General features: G+C 37.3%; 1 long non-coding RNA gene across 17 annotated transcripts in view; it reads right to left on the bottom strand.

Annotated features, from left to right (window-relative positions):
* LOC106508944 (uncharacterized) overlaps window positions 1-23,106 on the bottom strand; it is a 768,001-nt gene that overhangs the window by 740,284 nt on the left and 4,611 nt on the right. For 5 of the 17 annotated variants that reach the window (XR_014807851.1, XR_014807850.1, XR_014807852.1 and 2 more), the window contains exon 2: window positions 7,938-8,193. This is a non-coding gene — a long non-coding RNA (uncharacterized LOC106508944). Of the gene's footprint in view, window positions 1-4,939; window positions 5,006-6,083; window positions 6,159-7,937; window positions 8,194-9,357; window positions 11,303-23,106 lie in introns of those variants that run through there. The other 12 variants (XR_014807839.1, XR_014807838.1, XR_014807836.1 and 9 more) reach the window with 9 other exon arrangements.

The following is a 23,106-nucleotide window of genomic DNA, read 5'->3' as shown; positions in this document are numbered from 1 at the left end:
CTTTGATAACCATAAGTTTATCAAAGTCTGTAAGTCTGTTTCTATTCTGCAAATAAGTGCATTTGTATCCTTTTTTTTTTTTTTTTTAGATCCCACATATAGGTAATATCATATGATGTGTGTCTTTCACTGACTAACTTCACTTAGTATGGTAGTTTCTGGGTCCATCCATATTGCTGCAAATGGCATGATTTCATTCTTTTATATGGCTGAGTAATATTCCATTGTATATATGTACTACATTTTATATCCAGAGAAAACTATTATTCAAAAAGATACATGTACCCCAGTGTTCACTGTAGCACTATTTACAATAGCCAAGACATGGAAGCAACCTAAATGTCCATCAACAGAGGAAAGGATAAAGAAGATGTGGTGCACGGCCCATTTGATTTTTAAAGATTGTGTTCAGAGAGATCATGCCACAGGGGTACCCAAAGATGATGGCTAAAATGCATAGAATGAAAGGTAGATGAGGAATCTGAGATGTAAGCAGGGTAGATGACTTGGCCAATTTCATAGAGCTCATCAGGAGTACTACAACCAAAAGAAAGAATGTAACAGAACCAAAAATTCTACTGTTTCTTTCCCAGACTCCAAAGAATCCTGGTATAACATAAGCAGGTCAGCTTCTAGACTTAACTTCAGGAATGATGTGATTTCAGAGATAAGAATTTTATTTAATTCATAAAAAAATCTCTTGCATGATATTGCCTAAAATTTCTTCAATAGGAAACAGGGCCTTTAATTAACAGAGAAGAAAAGATGAAAAGGGCAGAGTTAACATATTAGTGAGAGTGTTCTCACAGACAAATGAAAAGTGTAATCTCTTGATAGAGATAAATGACTAGAAATCAGGAAGAAGCTGTGTACTCGAAAGTTAAGAATGAGTTCCCTGAAGGAGGAAAGGCTGTTAAAATGGGACAATGCAGTGACTCATTAATTTTGTCCTGCACTAAAATCTGTATAGAATACAGACTAGAAGCTTAAACTTGAGAGTGAGAATTTTCAATCCAATAATACCTAGATATATGACCAAGGCAAGTCACTTAAACTTTCTGAGCTTCAGTCTTCTCATCTTTAAAAGGAGAACATTAATATCTATCTTAAATGGTTGCATGAGGATGAAAAGAGTTAATATACAGAAAGAATCTGGCACACTGCCCGGCACATAATAAACAGTTAATACATGTTTGTTATTAATTTCATTTCACAAACCTCTTGAACACATTGACTTCTTAGGAGTAAATGTGTTTAAGACTCATTCATCAATATTTAGCAAAGAATCTAAGTTTCAGCAATGTCATTATAGGCCTTTCAAATTAGGTCATGATCAATTTTGATTTCTATAAAAATATAGTCCCCCCAACTGTAGCATACTTTTGAAAATCTGTTTTGGGTAACTATGTGATACAATGTGTTAGTTAACTTGATTGTGGTCATCACTTCACCATATCTACCTATCTACCTATCTATCTATCTATCTATCTATCTATCTATCTATCTATCTATCTATCCATATAGTATACTTAGTAAAAACTCCTCTTGTATAACCTAAATAAATACAATTTTTATTTGTCAATCATACTTCAATAAAGTTGAAAAAATACGGTACCATTTGGGATGAGATATGTACAGGCATGTCTGGGAAACTGAATCACTACACAAGACAGAAACTTTTACATGAAGAACAACAGAAGATGGGTCCTATTCTTAGAGGTAGAGGAACCAAGCACACTATAAGTTTGATCAGGTAACAAAGTCTTAGTTGCTAAATTTGTACACATTCTGCACAGCTATCATTCAACTATGCACGCAGGGGTTCAGGCCTGCACACATGTCTGTGGCCTAATGAGAAAGAGGGCTTTGGCAAAAAAACTGAAGAGCCATTTCACTAAAATCTAGTAAAATACTAAGAAACGGGCAGGACTGCTTAAGGATACTTCTAAGAGTAACACCAAAAGAAGGTGGATGTGTGCATTTTTCTTTGCTTCCTTTCCCCTCTCACTCCCTAACCCCAATCTACATATAAGGACAGTATATTAGGTATAACCAGGGTGCTTGGGAACTAGAAACTGGAAAGTCAAGAGCATAGATCCTTCTTGCTGTCTCTCAGAAGTTGCCTAGCTGCTAATCTCTCTCTCTTTTTTTTTTTTTTTTTCCTGTCATGGCTGAGTACACTGATTTTGATATCTAATATATCTGAACCTCAATTCTAACTTTCACTATCTACAAGACCATAGACAAACTGTTTTAACCTCCTGAAGATTCCACTCTTTTACTTGTATAGTAGAATAATAATTAATATCTGCCTCAAAAGCAGTGTAATGTTACCCCACAGGCAGAGTATGTGTTCATTGTATCAGCAAAGAAGGGTTGTCAAGGTGAAATGATAAAGCATTTTTAATGGATATGAAAAAACATCAAAATAGTCATCAAAGTAGTAATTTTACAATAGTTATTACTTGAAATTCCATTTGGTGTGTGCTTGCTTTAGGGGCGTGGTAACAAAGCACCATAATCTTTTCAGGGCTTATTGCAATTATAAGTCTCAATATGGCTCTTTTCATAGCATGGAAATGAGGATCAAAAGAGACAGAATGTGCTTGAAGCAATGTTCGGCCCAAAGTGAACTCTCAATAAATGTTAACTCTTATTATAGTTTGCATACCAGCTTCCACTCATACCTTCTGCTGCCTCATAACTTTAGCTCATGAAGCCAACTCTACCCCTTGCTCTATAAGACCTTTCAGCTCAAGTACACTATAACTAAACACGACATTCTATGTCTCTTAGTTCAATTTCCTGAGGGGAAAAATGGGGGAGGTGGGTTGTAGCAATTGTAGGCTGAAGTGGAGGTTGATGGAGCAGAGTTTAGTTCTATGATCTCCTAAGCCTCCTTTGTTTTCTTTGAAAAAGGGCTAAAACTATAGTCTGAGAAGTCAGTTTTTGCTAGTCTTTGCTATGGTTAAAAAGAAACCCTCAGAGTTCCCGTTGTGGTGAAGTGGTAACTAACCTGACTAGTAACCATGAGAATGCATGTTCAATCCCTGGGCACACTCAGTGAGTTTAGGATCCGTCATTGCTGTAAGCTGTGGTGTAGGTCACAGACGTGGTTCAGATTCTGCATTGCTGTGGCTGTGGCCAGCAGCTGCAGCTCCAAGTCGACCCCTGGCATGGGAACTTCCATATGCCACACGTGTGACCCTATAAAACAAACAAACAAAAAAGCAACCCTCAAATCTTGTGTACAAAAGTGGATGTTTAGCTCTGGCCCATATCACATGATAAAGTGACTACAGATTAGCTGTGATTCTATCCCACACATGGTCTGTCCAGGATCCAAGCTGAAGGAACAACCCGTATGTGTGATGTACCAGAAGGAAAAGAACAATGGTGGAATGATTGATGGCAAGTAATGTTTCTGCTTATATATATATATGAAACACTCATGCTCATATTAACCAAAGAAAAGCACATGGCCAAGCCTGGGGCTGGAAGTATAAATCCTCCTACAGGAAAGGCTGTGAATAGTTGGGAAAAACAACACACTCTAGCACAGGGAATATGGAGGAGAAAGTCTTTTAAAACATAGATATTAAAATCATGTGAAAAACAACAATATTTAAATACAAAACATATAAAGTAACATACAATTTTGGGAACTACTACTGCTTTAAGATGTTATTTCAAATTCTCTCAAGTCACTAGACAACCTGAAGAAATTTCTAGTCAGCATGATGGGATAGAAACTCATGTTTTTTATACATGGACCAGGAAATTCCAAAGTGTTTGGGGGACAACACAGGTATAAACATATGCATTATCCTAAATTTTAATAGAGTATATATGCTTTTCCACACTCAGTGCACAAATGGCTCCTTAAGAGGGCCATCTTAATTTTTTTAATAAATACAAGAATTTAGAAAACAATATTTCTTGCAGCATAAGCTTTATGGACTTGAACCTAATGAGTTTTTTTTCTGCTTCATTAAAATGTGAATCTAGGGGATTACTATGGTTAAATTAGTTTTAAATACCATGGGGAGAATCAATATTAGGTGTCATAAAATTTTAGTAATCATACGTCTTATAATTCTAGACCAGTCCAAGGAGTCTGCAGTTGATACTATGTAATGAAACCATTCTTTCTATATTAGCCATAATACAATAGCCCAAAAATGCACAATTTAAGTATCTGCAATAGCAAAAGGCACGACTGCATATTCTATGCTTTATAAATAAATATTCTGACTCTAAATTCAAACTTTGAAGGGTTGTGGCAAACAACCACCAAAGTTAAGGAACAGTTCTACTGCTATGTCTTCTCTCCAGAAATCAAAGTTTCTCATTGTTCTCCCTACTCTTTCAAGGAGACTTGTACAGTCTGCTGCTCCTTAAGTCAAGAGGCCGTTACAGCTCTAGCTTCCAAGAGACCCACAGGGAATCCAGGGTAGGGTCATACAAAGTAGTGACTGAAATTTTACAAGATGAGTCTGTATTTTCATCCTATTTAAGAAATATACTTACTTTGATAATGAAAGTGAAAGAAATTATCTTTCTGAGAAATCACATTGCTTTATTTTCTACGTATCATTATTCTTAAGTTAAAGCCAATGAAGTAAAATATGAAAAGATAAATGAAAGAAATGAATTTTTCATTGGTTCAAACAATTTATGCTGAAGTCTTCTTAAGAAGGGCTAATTTTTTAAGTATTATAAATCTTTCTAAAATGTAAGGCAATTTTATACATCAGGCACTATAACTATAGAGCTTAAGGCCTACATTTACTTAACTAAAAACTTTCTTTCAACTTTCTTACCCAAAACTTTCTTTTCTTAGCCCCTTCAAACACAGAGAAAAAAGCAATTTTGAAAGCAAATGTATGCTATAAAGCAAGACTGTTAATAGTCATAATCAAGGATATAATGGCCGCACCTGTGATATATGGAAGTTCTTGGGCCAGGGGTTGAATCCAAACCACAGCTGTCACCTATGCCAGTGCTGCAATAAAACCAGATCCTTTTAACCAGGCCAAGGGATCCAACTTGCCCCTCCGCAGCAGCCTGAGCCACTGCAGTCAGATTCTTAACCCACCACACCACAGTGGGACCCCTAGGGATATTTTTTTTAAGGTCATAATCACCTAATACCCACTTTGTCTTTAAAAATGTCATTAGTATAACAATAATAGCATGTTTAATTTTAATAAATGTAATTTCTTGGTAAATCTTCTAAGAACAAAACATTGCAAAATATATTCTAAGTTACCTAATGAGTCAACAACTAAATAGGTTGATAGCTACAAGCAAGTTAAAGGCCAGGGAACAACTTCCCAAACCCATGGCTTTGCTTCATCTAAAGTCCATCTCTTTCCTACCAGAAATAAAATAGTCAGGCAAGTCCTCTATTCCTATTCTGACTGTAAAGCTATGCCTTTTGCATTAAGAGCAAGCCTAGTGTTCAGTTCTCTGTAGTGTGGTAGGTAAGGGTAGCATGGAAGTGACAGTGCAAAAGTGGGATTTCCAAATCAAATGGTAGTTCTAGTTTTAATTTTTGGAGGAATCTTCACAATGGCTGTAAAACTACATTCCCACCAGTAGTGCACTCTAATTGTAATAGGCAGTATGTTTAGAAGATAAACAAGTACCAGGATGTAGGATATTCCATGATGACTATAGTTTTTAAAAAATATAGTTACGTGAAACATGACCTATTTCCACTATCATTTAACAATCTGTATTTGGCTTTATTAATTTCTCCTTATATCTTCTGATTTGTATCCATTTCTTTCCCTCCTTAAATTCCACCCCCCAACTTGTCTCATATACCCAATCTTCTTTCTATGATGGAAGAAGAAAACAATGTAAATTTTTTTCTTAAAACTATCTTTTTTTGTTATCTCTAGTGTATCATACTGTGTTAAATTCTCTCTTGGTGCTTGGGATATCAAAGACATTATTTCCTTTTCATGAAATGACACCTTAAATAATCCATTTACTTTCAAACTTGCAACATATTATTTCCCTCCTGGGAGTGACTGTCATCTTTAAAGTAACCATCCTATTCAAATGTTGTTTACCTTGGTAAATCCAATGGCTTTGAACTAAGCTCTGGAATTTTTTTATACATTGGAAAGTGACTTATTCCTCTTCTTCTGTTAAACAAGAATAGATGCGCATTTCAACATACAGTAATGGATTTCTTATGTCTATATTTTATACAAAAAAAAGTTAAATTTCCTTTGAAAACTGAGACCAGGAGCAATTAGTTTTTCCTTAAGAAAACTAAATTTTTTATCGCTAACTTAGACTTCAGGGTCACTGTATTTCAGGATTTGGGATGACTTCCCTTAGCACACAAGCTCAAAAGTAAGTTTTCCTGTAAAAATTATAAATATTTTATTATAAATTCATGAATGTTGAATACATAATTATATGAACATTGATCATCCCATTGAAAACTCTGTGAAAGAGCCTTCTATATATAAAGTACCACTATATATAAAGTACCACTGTTGCTGTTGCTCCGATTAGACCCCTAGCCTGGGAACCTCCATATGCCTCAGGTGCAGCCCTCAAAAAGAAAAGAAATAAAAATAAATGTATATATATAAAGTGCCACAAAAAGTAGAGCTGTAAAGCAGTTTCCGGACTTATACCTCTAGATAAATGACAGCTCATAAGTAAAATGTCCATATTTTGAACCTAGTGATGTGAAGGTTTGCCTGCCCATGTCTATTCTCCCAAAAAAATAAGAATAATGCTATTCTCCATCTACAAAGAAAATGTAGCACATGACTTTGAAGTTTTTTTCAGAAATGATGATTGGTCTTTTCTAACTGCCCATTCCTGAGCTGTATAACATAATAGCCATTATACAAACGTGGCTATTGAACACTTAGAACCAGGCCAGTCTAAATCAAAATATGCTGTCAGAGAAGAATACATGCTGATTTCAAAGAATCAGCATGAAAATAAAAGAATGCAAATGATACTGATAACGTTTAAATTTTAATGTTTTGGATATACTAGGTAAAATAATTAATTATTAAAATTAATTCCACCTGAATTTTTAAATCTTTTTTAAATGGTAACTACCAGAAAATTTAAAATTTTGTTTGTGTCTTGCGTCACATTTCTATTTTGCAGCACTGGTCTAGTCTCTCTCCTGGATCCTAAATGGTAAACAATTATAAGTACAAAACATGTGACCTAAATCAGAGGTATCACACGTTACAGTGATAGAGAATAAAAGTAACAGGCCAACAAAAGGATTAAACATGTGATTTTAAAATCTACAACTGGAAATTCTCACCATGATGCAGTGTGTTAAGAATGCAATTGCAGTTTCTTGGGTTGCTGCAGAGGTGCAGGTTCAAACCCCAGCCTGGCACAGCATTGTCACAACTGTGGCTAGGTTGCAGCTGAGGCTCAGATTCAATCCCTGGCCCAAGAACTTCCAAATGCCACGGTTGTGGCTATAAAATTTAAAAAAAAAACTTTGCAGCTGGATGTTGACTAGACATATTGTGGTAATTGTTCCCCAATATATACAAATATCGAATCGTTACATTGTACACCTGAAACTAATATAATGTTATATGCTAGCTATAACTTAAAACTGTATAACTAAATGAATTCATTGTTTATACTGCCAAGGAATTCAAGAGGTAACAATGGGTCTAACTGTAAAAGTAAGAGCAAGAAGTCAGTCCTGCCAACTCAGATCCTGTCCATCTGAACACATGGGGGATCCTCACATGCTTATATACGTAAAAGATAATGGTGACAAAAACTGTCACTTACTGAACACTTAATTTATGTCAGACACTTTATGAAGACTCCTTGGGTAATCTTTATAATAATCCTAGATGTGTATTAGCTGAGGTAGGCTAACTGCTGAAACAAACATCCACCAAGTTTCAGTGACTTACCAAATAAATGTTATTTCTTGCTTACATCTGATTGGGGTGGCAAAGCACGGCAACAGGATCTGTTCCAGGTTTCTGTCCACAAGTTTGTGTTTTTCATAGGTCTCTGGAGTCCTCTTCAGTCAGCCAGCAGAAGAAGATGAGAGAATAGTGTACTCGTGAGATTTTTATGGGCCATGCCAGGAAGTGTTACACTTTATTTCCAAACAGCATTCTATTGCCAGAATTCAGGTCTGGATACACCAATCTGCAAGGGAGGCTGAAAATATACAGTTTAATTATACCCAAGAATGAAAGAAAAACAATAGCTGTCTGTAGCAGGTAAGGCAGTTAGCCTTAGAAACATTAAAATAAATTCCCAAGGTCACAGATCTAGAAAATAATATTCAACTTCAGGCCTATAGGACCCCAAAGCCTGTACCTTTCTAAGTAACTTTCAGAACTTGCAGAACTGTTGCCATCTCAGTGTACTTATCACAGAGAGAGGATTAAGCAAATGGTCAGGAAATAACAGGGAATTGAATTGTCTATCCTCTCCTACCATTACAAGAGGTTAAGGTTGGGAAAATCTGTTTAGACAATCAAAATTTCACTTGGCACCTCTTATGAATGCATCTATATGACTTGAGATGACTCTTCAACAAACAAAAAGTAGAAATAATGAAGTGGTTATCTCATTGACAAAATACCATAGCCATAAGAAAACTTGAGGTTCGCAGATTTGAAACTCGAATTTGATGTGAACGATCACCTTGGGTTCTAAATTGCTGGTGCAAATAATCAAATTTCTTTCAGTGGCCATTGAATAGTGAAATTGGTTTGGGTGGAAAAGTCCAGAAACAAATGGACAGGAAAATTATCTAGAAGGATGGTAACTATATGGTGAAACGATGCTAGGTATTTGCTATGTTTTTTCTCCTCTATTTTCATATTCATTACATCTCAGGAACACTTCCATATGACATTAGTATTCCTGACTATACTAAATTTTATTAACATATTTTTGAAAGAATATAATTTGTTTCTTTTTCAGTTCTATTTTTATTCTCGGAACAGTTACTTATGTCCTCCTTGGAGACAATCTTTTACTATTTTCACAATATATGACATTTTATAAGCTTAATGTGACTTAAGCATGTTTCTATAGTCTAGAAGAAGAAAGACTACATGTCTTAGCTCCATAAAACAGGATTTGAGTTAAACATTTTCTGTCCCTTATCTGGGTGAACTGCATTTTCAGATAACCAGTTTCCCCCATGCCCTGTTAGATACTATGTAGGAGTTTCATTCCATGAGAATTTCCCTACAACCTTACTCAGAGATAATCCTCAAAGCCAAGGCTGTCTTAGCCCCAAAAGTGACGCAGGACTATACAGGATCAGTGGAGAGCGAGTGTTTACATAAATACTTAAATGTTGACTACCATGTGACAAGCAGTGTGCTGCACACCTTCAAAGATCCCCATAATCATCCTGTGAATCCAGCCATCTGGTCTGCAGCTGGAACCTCAGCCTCTCAGAAAGTCTCCTGTGAGAAATTCCATTGCCCTTAATACCACGCGCTTGCTTTCTCATGATCAACTGTGGCTCCTATTTCTGCTGAACGATTGTTTTCACATATTTCACCTGTTATAGATGATTGCTTCTCTTTGTTCTACACAGAGCTTCTCTCTTTGATTTCCTCGGAACCACACAAACACTGCAATGCCATGAGTCATGAGGTTGTCTGTAGACTTTTTAAAGTTCTCGGTACTGTGCCATCAGGGAATTTTTCAATCTTTCTCCACAGGATCCAGTCTCCTATCTACCTTGAATGGCCTTTTATCTAACTCCATCCTCACTTGTCTTTCTTCCTGGCATTCCCCCTCCACATATATGTTCACTTCTTTACACATAATTGTTTAGTTTTCTTTCTACTGCAGTCTCCTTTCACACCTGACTCTCGAGGCCTCATAGTAATTCATAGAAATTTATCAATGACTTTTCTTAAATGAAGATAATTCCCTAAGTGTTAACACTAGTACCAGTAGTTACTAATATTTTCTGAAATATATACATTTATGTATATGTATATTTCATTAAAAAATAAAGCAACTGGAAGTTCCCATTGTGGCTCAATGGTAATGAACCCAACTAGTACCCAGGAGGACACAGGTTCAATCCCTGGCCCCACTCAGTGAGTTAAGGATCCAGTGGTGCTGTGAGCGGTGGTGTAGGTCACAGACACAGCACAGATCTGGTGTTGCTGTGGTTGTGGCATAGGCTGACAGCTGCAGCTCTAATTTGACCCCTACCCTTGGAATTTCCATATGCCACAGGTCTGGCCCTAAAAAGCAAAAAATAAAAATAAATAAAGCAACTAAGCCTCGAAGGACATAAAATTCCACAGCTCATATGCTGACAATACATGTCATTTTACTCGAAATACCTTTGTCTTTTAAAATACAGCACTGTTGGGATTAATCTTCAAAATGTACAAAGAGCTCACATAGCTCAATATCAAAAAATAAAACAACTCAATTGAAAAAATGGGCAGGATATCTAAATAGACATTTCTCCAAAGACATACAGATGGCCAAGAGGCACATGAAAAGATGCTTAACATCACTAATTATTGGAGAAATGAAAGCCAAAAGCACACTGAGATACACCAGTCAGAATGGCCATCATCAAAAAGTATACAAGCAATAATTGCTGGAGAAGGTATGGAGAAAAAGGAATCCTCCTACACTGCGGGCAGGAACATAAATTGGTAACCCACTATGGAGACCAGTATGGAGTTTCCTTAAAAAACTAAAAATAGAGTTACTATATGATCCTGCAATCCCACTCTTGAGCATATAGCTGAAGAAAATGATAATTTGAAGAGATAGTGCACCCCAATGTTCACTGAAGCACTATTTTCAATAGCCAAGACATGGAAACAACCTAAATGTCCATAAATAACTGAATAAAGAAGACATGGTATATATACACACAACGAAATATCACTCAGCCATAAAAAAGAAATGAAATAATGCCATTTGCAGCAATATGGATGGACCTAGAGATTTATCATACAAAGTGAAGTTAGCCCCATAGAGAAGGACAAAAATCATATGGTTTCACTTATATGTGGAATATAAATGTCTTCTTTGGGAAAATGCCTATTCAGGTCTTCTGCCAATTTTTTTTCAAGTTGTTCTTTTGCTGTCAAGGTGCATGAGTTCTTTGCATCGTTGGATATAGAGTCCTTATCAGATATATTGTTTGCAAATATCTTCTTCCATTAGTAGGCTGCCTTTATATTTTATTAATGGTTTCCTTTGTTGTTAAAAACTTTTGTTTGATGTACTCCCATTTGTTTATAGATGCTTTTGTTTCTCTTGCCTAAGGAGACAAAAAATATTGTTAAGTCTTACATCAAATTGGGTACTACCTACATTTTCTTCTAGGAGTTTTACAGTTTCAGGTTTTAAACTTAAGTCTTGTGTTCATTTTGAGTTTATTTTTGAATATGGTATAAAAAAGTGGTCCAGTTTCATTCTTTCACACACACATAGCTGTCCAGTTTTTCCAACATTATTTATTAGAAAGACCTGTCTTTCTCTGCTGTATATTCTGCCCCCTCTGTTGTAGACTAATTAGCCATAGATATGTGGGTTTATTTCTGGGCTTTATATTCTGTTCCATAGATCTATGTGTCTGTTTTTGTGCCAGTACCACCCAGTTTGATTATCATAGCTTTGTAGCCTATTTTGAAATAAGGGAGTGTGATACACCCAACTTTGTTCTCAAGATTGTTTTGGGTATTCAGGATCTTTTCTGATTCCATATAATTTAAAAATTAGTTTGGTATTTAGATAGGGGTTGTATTGAATCTTTAGATTTCCTTGGGTAGTATGGACATTTAACTCTTAATTGTTCCAATCTACGGCCATATTGTATATTTATATCTGTTTCTGTCATCTTCAATTTCTTTCTTTATAGTTTTCTGAATACAAGTTTTTCACCTCCTTGGTTATATTCATTCCTAGGTATTTTATTCTTTTTGGTGCAATTGTAAATGGGATTGTTTTCTTAATTTCTCTTTCTGATAGTTCATTACTAGTGTATAAAAATGTAACACATTTCTCTATATTGATTTTGTATCCTGCATCTTTATTTAATTCATTCACTATTTCTAATAGGTTTTTTGTTGGTTTATTTACAGTTTTCTATAAATAAAATGATACTATTTATTTGCAAACAGTAATAGTTTTATTTCTTCCTTTCCAATTTGGATTTCTTATATTACTTTTTCTTGTTTGATTGCTGTTGCTGTGGCTAGCACTTCCAATATATGTTGAATAAAAGAGGTGAGAGTGGGCATCCTTGTCTTGCACCAGATCTCAGAGGAAATGCTTTCAGCTTATCACCATTGAATATAATGTTGACCATGGGTTTGAAATATGTGGCCTTTACTATACTGAGGTATGTTTCCTCTATACAAACTTTGTCAAGAGTTTTTATTCATAAATGAATGTTGAATATTGTAAAAAGCTTTTCTGAATTTATTGAGATGATATATGCTTTTTATCCTTCATTTTGTGAATGTGGTATATCAAATTGATTGATTTGTAAATATCAAACAAAATTTGCGTCCCTGAGATAAAATCCCACTTGATTATGTCATATGATCTTTTTCATGTGTTGTTGGATTCCATTTGCTAATAAATATATGTATATACATTTGTCTTTTTAGGGCCACATACATGGTATATGGAGGTTCCCAGGCTAGGGGTCAAATAGGAGCTGGAGCTGCTGGCCTACACCACAGCTACAGCAATGCAGGATCCAAGCCATGTCTGTGGCCTACACCACAGATCATGGCAACACTGGATCCTTAACCCATGAAGCAAGGCCAGGGATTGAACATGCATATACATGGATGCTGGTCAGATACATTTCCACTGAGCCATGATGGGAGCTCCCTGTTTGCTAATATTTTATTGATGATTTTGCATCCATGTTCCATAGTGATACTGGCCTGGAATTTTTTTTTTTTTATGTGTGTAATATCTTTGTCTAGTTTTGGCATCATGGTAATGCTGGCCTCGTAGAAAAGAGATTGAAAGTGTTACTTTCTCTTTAAATTTTTGGAATAGTTTGAGAAAAGTAGGTGTTAACTCTTCCTTAAATATTTGGTAGAATTCACCAGTGAAGTCATCTAGTCCTGGACTTTTGGTTTGGGGGAGGGTTTTGTTTAACTTAATCTTTTTTAGAGTATGGTTGATTTACAGTGTTGTGTCAATTTCCGCCATACAACATAGTGACCCAGTCATACATACACATTTTTTTCTCATATTATCTTCCATCATGTTCTATCCCAAGAAATTGGATATAGTTCACTGTGCTGTATAGTATGACCTCATTACTTATCCATTCTAAATGCATTAGTTTTTGCCTACTAACCCCAAATTCCCAGTTCATCCCACTTCCTCTCCCTCTCCCCCTTGGCAAAAAAAGTCTGTTCTCCATATCCATGAGTCTGTTTCTGTTTCGCAGAGGGTTTTTTTTCAGTTTCTAATTCAACTTTATTACTCATTCTATTTCTTCTTGAATCAGTCTTGGGAGACTGTACATTTCTAAGAATAAATCTGTTTTTTCTAGATTGTCCAATTCATTAGCATATAATTGTAGGAATCTCTTAGGATCCCTTGTATTTCTGCAGGGTTGGTTGTAACTTCACCTTTTCCATTTCTGAAATTATTTATATGGGCCATTTTTATGTTGATAAATCAGGCTAAACGTTTATCAATTTTGTTAATCTTTTCAAAGAACCAGCATATAGTTTCTTGTTTTTTTTTCACTTTTTAGGCTCTTTTTCATTGATTTCTGCTTTGACTGTATATATATATTTTATTACACCTAGTTTACATGTTCTATCAATTCTCTACTGTACAGCATGGCGACCCAGTTACACACACATGTATACATTCTTTTTTCTCACCTTACATGTTCTATCATAAGTGACTATACAGAGTTCCTAGTGTCACACAGCAGGATCCCATTGATAATCCATCCCAAAGGCAACATTCTGCATCTATTTACCTCAAGCTCCCCGTCCCTCCCACTCCCTCCCCCTCCCCCCTTGGCAATCACAAGTCTATTCTCCAAGTCCATGAGTTCCTTTTCTGTGGGAAGGTTCATTTGTGCTGTATATTAGATTCCAGATATAAGTGTTATCAATTTGTCTTTCACTTTTTGACTTACTTCACTCAGGACGAGAATCTCTACTTCCATCCATGTTGCTACAAGTGGCATTATTTTGTTCTTTTTTATGGCCGAGTAGTATTCCATTGGGTATATATACCACATCTTCCTAATACATTCATCTGTCGATGGACATTTGGGTTGTTTCCATGTCTTGGCTATTGTGAATAGTTCTGCAATGAACACGCAGGTGCATGTGTCTTTTTCAAGGAAAGTTTTGTCTGAATATATGCCCAAGAGTGGGTGGCTAGGTCATATGGTAGTTCTACATATAGTTTTCTAAGGTGCCTCCATACTGTTCTCCATAATGGTTGTACCAAATTTCATTCCCACCAATAGTGCAGGAGGGTTTCCTTTTCTCCACACCCCCTCCAACATTTGTTGCTTGTGGACTTACTAATGATGGCCATTCTGACTGGTGTGAGGTAGTATCTCATGGTAGTTTTGAATTGCATTTCTCTAATAATCAGGCATGTTGAGCATTTTTTCATGTGCTTGTTGGCCATCTGTGTATCTTCCTTGGAGAAATGACTCTTCAGGTCTTTTGTCCATTTTTCATTTCAGTTTTTGGGCTTTTTTTTTTTTTTGCTGTTTGGTAGTTTAAGTTCTTTGTATATTTTGGAGATTAGGCCCTTGTCAGTTGCATCATTTGAAATTATTTTCTCCCATTCTGTAAGTTGTCTTTTTGGTTTCTTTATTGTTTCTTTTGCTGTGCAAAAACTTGTCAGTTTGATTAGTTCCCATTGGTTTATTTTTGCTCTTATTTCTGTTGCCTTGGGAGACTGACTGGAGAAAACATTCATAAGGTTGATGTCAGAGAATGTTTTGCCTATGTTCTCTTCTAGGAGTTTGATGGTGTCTTGTCTTATGTTTAGGTCTAAGTCATTTTGAGTTTATTTGTGTGCATGGTGTGAGGGTGTGTTCTAGTTTCATTGATTTACATGCAGCTGTCCAGGTTTCCCAGCAATGCTTGCTGAAAAAAACTGTCTTTTTCCCATTTAATGTTCTTGCCTCCTTTGTCAAAGATTAATTGACCATGGGTGTCAGGGTTTATTTCTGTGTTCTCCACTCTGTTGCATTAGTCTGTCTGTCTGTTTTGGTACCAGTATCACACTGTGTTGATGACCATGACTCTGTAATATTGCCTGAAGTCTGGGAGAGTTATGCTTCCTGCTTGGTTTTTGTTCTTCAGAATTGCTTTGGCAATTCTGGGTCTTTTGTGGTTCCATATAAATATTTGGATTGTTCTAGTTCTATGAAAAATATCATGGGTAATTTGATAGGGATTGTGTTAAATCTGTAGATCGCTTTGGGTAGTATGGCCATTTTTACAATATTAATTTTTCCAACCCAGGATCATGGAATACCTTTCCATTTATTTACATCTTCTTTAATTTTCCTTGATTAATGTTTTATAGTTCTCAGCATAGGTCTTTCACCTCCTTGGTCAGGTTTATTCCCAGGTATTTGATTTTTGGGGGTGCAATTTTAAAAGGTATTATATTTTTGTATTCCTTTTCTAATATTTCATGGTTAGTATACAGAAATGCAACTCATTTCTGACTGTTACTCTTGTATCCTGCACTTTGCTGAATTTGTTGACCAGTCAAGTAGTTTTTGTGTGGAATCCTTAGGATTTTCTATATATAGTATGTCATCTGCATACAGTGACAATTTTACCTCTTCTCTTCTTATTTGGATGCCTTTTATTTCTTTTGTTTGTCTCATTGCTGCAGCCGGGACTTCCAATACTATGTTGAATAGCAGTGGTGAGAGTGGGCATCCCTGTCTTGTTCCAGATTTGAGTGAGAAGGCTTTCAGTTTTTCCCCATTGAGTATTATATTTGCTGTGGGTTTGTCATAAAAGGCTTTTATCATGTTAAGGTATGTTCCCTCTATACCCACTTTGGCAAGAGTTTTTATCATAAATGTATGTTGGACTTTGTCAAATGCTTTTTCTGCATCTATTGAGATGATCATATGGTTTTTGACTTTTCTTTTGTTAATGTGGTGTATGATGTTAATTTATTTGCATATGTTGAACCATCTTTGTGCTCGAGTCCCACCTGGTCATGGTGTATGATCTTTTTTATATGTTGTTGGATTTAGTTGGCTAAAATTTTGTTGAGAATTGTTGCATCTATATTCATCAAAGATATTGGCCTATAGTTTTCTATTTGGTGGTATCTTTGTCTGGTTTTGGAATTAGGGTTATGGTGGCATTGTACAATGTCTTTGAGAGTGTTCCTTATTCTTAAACCTTTTGAAAAACTTTAAGGAAGATGGGTATAATTTCCTCTTTGTATGTTTGGTAGAATTTGCCCTGAAGCCATCTGGTCCTGGACTTTTGTTTGTATGGAGTGTTTTTATGACATATTCAATTTAATTTCTAGTGATTGGTCTGTTCAGTTGATCTCTTTCTTCTTGATTCAGTTTTGGCAGGCTGTACATCTCTGGAACGTTGTCCATTTCTTCTAGGTTGTCATATTGGTTGACAAACGATTGTTAGTATTTTCTCATGGTTTTTTGTATTTCTGTAGTATCCATTGTGACTTCTCCTTTTTCATTTCTTATTTTGTGTTTTTGGGTTTCTCCTCTTCTTGCTGAGTCTGGCCATAGGTTTGTCCATTTTGTTTACCTTTTCAAAGAACCAGCTCTTGGTTTTATTGATTTTTTCTATCTTTTTTGAATCTCTATTTTATTGATTTCCTCTCTGATCTTTATGACTTCTGTACTTCTGCTGACTTTAGGTTTTGTTTGTTTTTCTTTTTCTAATTCACTTAGGTGGTGGGTTGAGTTGTTGATTTGGGGTTTTTTTGTGTAAAGTTTTATTTCTTGTTTGTTTATTTTTGAGGAAAGCCTGTATTGCTATGAACTTCTCTCTGAGCACTGCTTTTGCAGCATCCCATAGATTTTGAATGGTTGTGTCATTATCATTTCTCTCAAGGTATTTTTTAATTTGCTTCTTAATTTCCTCATTGACCCGTTTGGTTTTTTAGTAGCATATTGTTTAGTCTCCATGTAGTAAGTTTTTTCTCATTTCTTTTCCTGTGGTTGATTTCTAGTTTCATGCCATTGTGGTCAGAGAAGATACTTGAAATAACTTCTATACTCTTAAATTTGTTGAGGTTAGCTTTGTGCCCCAGTATGTGATCAATCCTTGAGAATGTTCCATGTGCACTTGAGGAGAATATATATTCTGAATTTTTTGGATGTAATGTCCTGAAAATGTTGATTAAGTATAACTTTTCTGTTGTGTCATTTAGCATCTCTGTTGCCTTGTTGATTTTCTGTCTAGAGAATCTGTGCATTGATGTGAGTGGGGTGTTAAAGTCTCCTACTATGATTGTATTCCCATCAATTTCTCCTTTTATGTCTGTTAGGATTTGTTGTAGGTATCAGGGTGCTCCTATATTAGGGGCATATATATTGACGGTTGTAATATCCTCTTTTTGAATGCATCCTTTACCATTAAGTTGTGTCTTTCTTTGTATTTCTTTATGGCCTTCATTTTAAAGTCTATTTTGTCTGATATGAGTATTGCAACCCCTGCTTTCCTGTCCTGTCCATTGGCGAGATGGATGGATCTTTTCCCATCCCCTCCCTTTCAATCTATCTGTGTCCTTTGCCCTAAGGTGCATCTCTTGTAGACAGCAGATTGTAGGCTCTTGCTTTTTTATCCAACCTGCCACTATGTCTTTTGATTGGAGCATTAAGTACATTGACATTTAGGGATTATTGATAGTTGTTTATTTGTTGCCATTTTAAACCTTGTTTCCAGTTGATTCTAGTTTCTCTTCTTTTCGTTTTTGGTTGGATGGTTTCCATTTATTTTATGCTTGAGTACTTTTCTTTTCAGTTTTTCTGAATGTAATGTTCTGTTTTGATTTGTGGTTGCCCTGTTTTTTAAGTATGTTAACCCCTTCCTATATCTGCTTGCTTTAGTCATATATGCTCAAGCACACCATTAAAAAAAAAAAAGTCTATATTTTCTTACTTTCCTTCCCCACATTGTATGATTTCGAACTCTTTTTTTTTTTTTTTTAGCATCTTCATGTTTAGATCTGTATGTTGCCTTATTTAAGCGATTGTTTTCCAGTTGTGGTTTCCTCCATCCTATTTCTTCTTACTTTTTTAATTTAGAGAAGACCTTTCAGTATTTCTTTTAGAATGGGTTTAGTATTGTTGTACTCTTTTAGCTTTTGTTGGTTGGAGAAATTCTTTACTTCCCCTTCTATTTTAAATGATATTCTTGCTGGATAGAGTATTCTAGGTTGCAAATTCTTTTTCCTTTCAGCACTTTGAATATATCTTGCAACTCCATTTTGGCCTGTAGTGTTTCTGTACAGAAATCAGCTGATAGTCTTATGGGGGTTCCCTTATAATTAGCGCTTTGCTTTACCTTTGCTGCCTTTAGAATCTTCTCTTTAACTTTTGCTGTCTTTATTATAATATGTCTTGGTATGGTCCTATTTGGGTTCAACTTGTTTGGGGCCCTCTGTGCTTCCTATACCTTGATATCAGTTTCCTCTAGATTCCGAAAGTTTTCAGATATAATTTCTTCAAATATATTTTCAATCCCCTCTTCTCGTTCTTCTCCTTCTGGAATTCCTACTATGTGTAGATTGTCCCACTTTATATTATCCCATAGATCTCTTATATTGTTTTCATGTTTTTTCATTTGGTTTTCTGTCTGCTGTCCTGATTGGGTGATTTCCATTATTTTGTTTTCCAAGTCACAAATTTGTTCCTCTGCATTATTCATCCTGCCCTTTAGTGCCTTTAGCTCAGTTTGAAACTCTGCAAATGAATTTTCTAATTTTTCTTGGCTCTTCATATTTTCTAATTCCTTTCTAAAGGAATCTGCATTATTGTTCATGTCCTCTCTTAATTCCTTAATATTCAGCCTTAATTTATTCAGTATTTTCACTACCTCCCTTTTGAACTCAGTGTCTGTCAGGCTGCAGAGGTCCATTTCATTGTTGACTGCTTTAGGTGAATTCTCCTGTTCCTTTAACTGGGATTGGTTTCTGAGCTTTCTTTTTTTTTTTTTTTTTTTTTTTTTTTTTTTTTTTTGTCTTTTTGCCATTTCTTGGGCTGCTCCTGCGGCATATGGAGGTTCCTGGCTAGAGGTCGAATCGGAGCTGTAGCTGCCAGCCTACGCCAGAGCCACAGCAACGCAGGATCCGAGCCGCATCTGTGACCTACACCACAGCTCACGGCAATGCCGGAACCTTGACCCACTGAGCAAGGGCAGGGATCGAACCCACAACCTCATGGTTCCTAGTCGGATTCGTTAACCACTGCGCCACAACGGGAACTCCGGTTTCTGAGCTTCTTAATTTTACTTACATTTTTCTTTTTCTGTGAGTTTAGAGAAGTGAATCTGTAGTCTTCTAGGACTACTTTTATGCAAGAGCCCCCCTTTGTATTTTGAGGGGGTTACTATTTACTTTTGGTATGGGTGTTTGAGTATTTGCTCTCTTTCTTTGGTGTGAGCAGGCTGTTATCCCAGGATGCTCAGTGTGTTTTCAGGGAGAAGGAGGCAATGGATAGGTCCAGTCAGTGCCTGGTTGCTGGGCTCTCAACAGCAGCAAGGATCTTCAGGAAGGTGATACAGGCTACTCCTAGTTGTAGGGCCCTGGGAAGTGGTAATGAGCTCTAGGCAAATCTACAAGGTGTCCAAGAGTGCTTGGCAGTAGCAGCAGCAGGGGCGTGAGTTCCAGGGGAGTGAGAGCAACATCATCTAGTGTTCAATTGCAATGGCCTCCTCTGAGGTGATTGGAACCGCAGGTGGTGCCTGTTCAGGGACCCCTAGTGGTAGCAGGCCATGACCACCTCTGGAGTCAGTGATAACTGTGGTGGTTTGCCCCTGCTACCTGTAGACCATGCATGAAGCACTCCATCTCACTTAGCCCACATAGGAGGTGCTGCACAGGCTGCTCCTAGTTTCAGCATCCTGGGAAGTGACAGAGATCAAGCGTGTTGGTACTGCCCAGAGGCTTCAGCAGTGGCAGCAGCATGGTGGGTGTGTTCCCAGGGATGGGAGAGCACCAACAGGTGATGTTTGGTCACAGTGCCCTCCTCTGTGGTGGACTTGAGGTGATGGGGCTGCAAGTGGTGCCTGTTGACGGACCCCTATTGGTAGTAGGCCACTCCCACCTCTGCAGCCAGAGATAACTATGGTGGTTTGCCCCCGCCTCCTGTAGGCCATGCGAGAAGTACCTTGTCCTGCTTAGCCCCCACAGGAGGTGCTACACAAGCTGCTCCTGGTTGCAGGTTCCTGGGAAAGGACAGTGATCAAGGGTCTGGGCACTGCCCAGAGCATTTGGCAGTGGCAGCAGCGGCAGAGCAGGTGTGCTCCCAGGGGAGAACAACAACAGGTGGTATTCTGTTGCAATGTCCTTCTCTGTGGTACCTTCTGAGGTGGTTGGGGACGCAGGTGATTTTTGTTCAGTTATCCCCAGTGTCCGTGGGCCACGGCCACCTCTGGAGTCAGAAATAACTGCAGTGGTTTTCCCCTGCCATTTGAGAAGCACCCTGTCCCACTTAGCCCATGCAGGGGGTGCTATACCAGCTGTTCCTAGTTTTAGATTCTTGGGAAGGGACAGTGACCAAGTGTCTGAGTGCTACCAAGGGTTTTTGGCAGCGGTAGCTGCAGGGTGGGTGTGTTCTCAGGGGATTGAGTGCAACAGCATATGGGGCCACAGGTGGAGCCAAAACACAGGCTCCCAGTGGTGGCAAGCCACACCTCTCTCTGGCCTCAGAGTCAACTGCTGTGGTCTGTCCCTACCACTTGTAGATAGTGTAAGAGGCACCACATCACACTTAGCCCCAATGCCCTTAGCCCACACAAGATGCCCAGCCACTGGTAGCCTGCACAAGAAGCACCCAGTCTCGTTAATGAACAAGAGGCTTCTCACCACCCATAGCCTGCACCAGAGCTGCCCTGCCATCTGAGAGCCCAGGGGTCTGGGGGAACGTGCAGACACTGTGCGACAGAGATCCTATGCTGCTCCCCCTCTCCTCCTCTCACCCTTCCCAACAATGGCACCTTGCCTCTCCTGTAGGCCCAGACCTTTTCCAGGTTCCCTCTACCTCGTGTTCCCCTCCCCAGCCCACAGCATACTGGTCCCCCACCCACAGCGCACTGCTTCTTAGCCCTTTTGGCTGTCTCCACACTGCCAACCCCAGCCCTCTCCCTGAGACTGACCCCCGAAGTCTAAGTGTCAGCACCCAGCACCCAGCCCCACCTGAGCATCTCAGGCTGTGGTGTCTGGGCTGGTGGTTCAGACGGTCTGTATGGCTCTCACTCTGCTTGGCCCTCCTCAGTCCAGCTGCTGCGCTTTTCTCTGCAACTTTGAGGTCCCTCCTTCTCAGCTGATTTTTCTGTCAGTTAGGTGGCTTCCCAGGGTGTGGGTTCCTTTCCTCCTTCACACCTCCCTTTCAGGAATGCTAGTCCAGTCCTGACTCCTTTTCTTTTTTTTTTTTTTCTTTTGTTCTACCCAGTTACGTCAAGTTTCTTGTCCTTTTTGGAGGTTTAACTTCTTCTGCCAGTGTTCATTTGATGTTCTGTATGAGTCGTTTTACATGTAGATGTGTTTTTTTGATGTGTTTGTGGGAGAAGGTGAGCACGTCCTCCTACTCCCCCTCCATCTTGCTCCGCCCTCTGCTTTGACTTTTATTATTTCTTTCCTTCTACTAACTTTAGATTTTCTTTATTCTTAGTTTCTTTAGGTATAAGATTTAGATTGAGATTTTTCTTGCTTACTAAAGGTAGGCCTGTATCATTATAAACCCTTTTAGAACTGCTTTTGCTGTACCTCATAGATTTTGGATCATTGTTTCTTCATTTTCATTTATCTTGAGGTATTTTTTTATTTTGCTTTTGATTTCTTCAGTGACCCACTGTTTATTTAGCACATATTATCTATCTTCCATGTGTTTCTGGTTTTAGCACTTTTTTCTGGTAACTGACTTCAAGTTTCACACCATTGGAGCTTTGGAAAAGATATCTGATATTATTTCAATCTTCAAATGTATTGAGACTTGTTTTATGGCCTAGCATGTGATCTTTCCTGGAGATCTATCTATTCCCTGTGAACTTGAAAAGTGTGCATTCTTCATCTATATACTACACCAGCGTGTATCAGATAAACAACTAGGTGTATCTAGTATGATGTACCATTTAAAGCCAGTGTCTTATTGATTTTCTATAAGAAAATGTCCATTGTTGTAAATGGGTGTTAAAGTTATTATGTTACTGTGAATTTCTCCCTTCATGTTTGTTAATATTTGCTTTATGTATTTGGGTGCTCCTATGTTTGATGCATAAGCATTTATAATTATTGAATCTTCTTGTTAAATTAATACCTTTATCATTATGCAATGCCATTTGTCTTTTACCTTCTGTTTTATAGTCAATTTCTCTGATCAAAGTATTGCTCTCTTTCTTTTTCCACTTCCATGGAATAACTTTTTCCGTCCCTTCAGTTTCAGTCTGTGTGTATCTTTAAATCTGAAGTGAGTCTCTTATAGGTAGTAAATATATGGTTCTAATTGTTTTTAATCCATTCAGCCATTCTACATCTTCTAATCAGAGTATTTATTCCATTTAAAGTAATTATTAATAGGTATATGCTCATTGCCAATAACAATTAACAATTCGATTATTTTCTGGTTGCACTTGTGGTTTTTTTTTTGATCCTTTCTTCTTTGGCTCTCTTTCTTTGTGATTTATTTTCTGTAGTGTTTTGTTTGAACCCCTTTCTCTTTTTTGTGATTATGTCTGTTATAAAGTTTTGGTTTGTATTTCAAGTGTTTGGGGTATTTGTGAAGTAAAGTAGGCTGTTATTTCCCTTCTTTTCTGGACAGCCTGAATAAAATTACTTTTTCTTAAAAAAAAAAAAAAGACTGTATTAACTTAAGAAAGTGTCAAC

Source organism: Sus scrofa, chromosome 1 (assembly GCF_054392235.1).
Source record: "Sus scrofa isolate SSC_HxYL_T2T_F1_AM1 chromosome 1, Sscrofa_HxYL_maternal_Yorkshire_Landrace_v2.0, whole genome shotgun sequence".
NCBI lineage: Eukaryota > Metazoa > Chordata > Mammalia > Artiodactyla > Suidae > Sus > Sus scrofa.
Note: the sequence above shows the minus strand (reverse complement) of the source record. Positions and strands in the feature narration are given on the sequence as shown.